Source organism: Olea europaea, unplaced genomic scaffold (assembly GCF_002742605.1).
Source record: "Olea europaea var. sylvestris unplaced genomic scaffold, O_europaea_v1 scaffold6181, whole genome shotgun sequence".
Lineage (NCBI taxonomy): Eukaryota > Viridiplantae > Streptophyta > Magnoliopsida > Lamiales > Oleaceae > Olea > Olea europaea.
This window is the reverse complement of record NW_019264536.1, coordinates 1-2279: the sequence shown is the minus strand read 5'-3', so window position 1 is coordinate 2279 and position 2279 is coordinate 1. Positions and strand designations below refer to the sequence as shown.

At 33.0% G+C, this 2279-nt stretch overlaps 1 pseudogene; it reads left to right on the top strand.

The window, feature by feature from the left end:
- Window positions 1-649: 649 nt before the first annotated feature.
- Window positions 650-1677, top strand: LOC111389764 (annotated as a pseudogene).
- Window positions 1678-2279: the final 602 nt, after the last annotated feature.

Below are 2279 nucleotides of genomic sequence, written 5' to 3'. Positions count from 1 at the left end.
TTTTTGAGGCGTTACAAGTTTGATGTGGATTTTTTTAAACAAAATAATGATGGGTTGGTTCAACCATGGTTTTAAAATCTCAAACCGTTGGTTAACTGAACCGACCTAACTCACTTACATGTTTACCTTTTTTTAAGAAAAATAAAATTCAAAAGATAAGTCCTAATCTCATAACTGTATTTCAATTCCCTTCAATCTACGATGTTGTCAGTAAGTAATAACACTGACAATTTCCTTTCACAAGCTCATTATTATATTTAAAAAATTTTCCTACCCAGACCGTCATGTTATATATGCATTAAAAAAGAAAAAAAAAGAAAATTCTTAAGATTTATGTTGATGTGTCTCTATTAATCTGATTGTATTTGTTAATCAATGGATCTTGTAATATAGGTCATTTAGTTATTTTAGTTCTTGTAATTTAAGTGGGCACAAAACCTGAGCAATTTTTTTAAAAAAAAAATTCAATTTGGTCTAAAAGTTCAAATCAACTAACCAAACGAAACCAAGCCATTTGATTCGGTCGGCTTGAGAGTTAGACAAGGTTGGTTTGGGTTGAAATTCATCCAAACGGACTAATTTGATTTTGGTTTCGGGTTGAAGTTGAAACCAACCCAAACTAAACTATGCCCATGCGTATGGCCAAGGAATGATAGGTGCTTATTGTGTGACCAAGTATGGTCAAAAATGGATTAGTACAAGGACGATTATTAATAGTTTCAATCCAATGAGGAATGAACATTACACATGGGAGGTTTTTGAATCATGTGCAGTTATAACAATTGGTGTGTTTGACAATTGCCATCTACAAGGACAGAATGGAGGAGTAAAGGATTCAAGAATTGGGAAGGTTAGGATTTGGCTGTGTGCACTCGAGACTGGTCGTGTTTACAATCACTTGTACCCTCTTGTATTGTTGTTGCCTTGTGGCATGTAGAAGATGGGTGAAAGACAACTGGCTATGAGATTTTCTTGTTATTCATTATTCGACTTGCTACAAATGTACTTGCAGCCAATGTTGCCTAACTTTCATTACCTTCACCCACTTTCAAGTCACCAGATTGATAGTTTGAGGTATCAAGCTACTCAAATTGTCTCCATGAGGCTGAGCTGCCCTTGAGGAAAGAGGTTGTGGCGTATAAGCTCGATGTGGGCTCTAAAATGTGGAGCATAAGAAGAAGCAAAACCAATCATTATAGAATTGCTGGGATCCTATCGGGCTTGATAGCATTTTGCAAATGGTTTGATCATGTCTGCACTTGGAAGAACCCTTTCATTACAATTCTTGTTCACATGTTGTTCTTGTGATTGGCCTGTTTTTCATGGATGACTTTAAGCACAATATTCCTGTACATTATCTTGATTGGAACATGGAATTACCGAGGGAGACCTAGACATCCTCCTCACGTGGACATTAGGCTATCTCAAGTCAATACAGCACACATGGATGAACTAGATGAAGAGTTTGATACTTTCCCAATAGCACAGTGATGTTGTAAAAATGAGATACGATAGGCTATGAGTTGTTGCCTGGAGGGTTCAAATTGTAGCTGGGGACTTTACTCATGGAGAGAGGTCTTATAATCTACTGAGTTGTTAAGTTCCTAGAGCTATGGCTCTGTTCTTATCTTCTGTTTGATTGCTTCTTTCGTACTGTATGTAACACTTCCCAAAGCTGTTATTGTCACTTTCTTTTTTAATTATTTATTTGGATTTTATTTGTACTTTTTTTGAAAATTTTGGAAATATAGTTGCAATTTTTTTATTTTTTTTTTATTTAAAGAGGAGTATATATTTGTCATTTTACAGTTTTTAATTGAGAAAATAAATAAAAATAATGATTTTTGCAATGAAATATGAAAAAATGGTGAAATTGTCAAAAAAAATGAAAGATATGAACATTTTGCACAATAATAAATGAAAGGTATGGACGTTTTGTGTTAATTACATTTTTAAATAATTTATTTGAATTCATTTGCACATTTTAAAAAGGTTTGGGAGTTTGATTGCAGCTTATCCTCTAACTTTTCTTTTCCTTTTTATTATTTTATTTAAATAAGGGGTATATTTGTTATTTTACAGGAGAAATTTGATAAAAATGATGATTTCCATAATAAAAGGTGAAGGTAAGAGTAAAAGTGCCAAAAATTGAAAGGTATGAATGTTTTGTACAATAATATTGAAAGGTAAAGATGTTTTTGTGCTAATTACCCATGCTATAGCTTAAAGGTTATAATAAGACAACACGAAACATATTTCATCAGAATTGTGAGAATGAA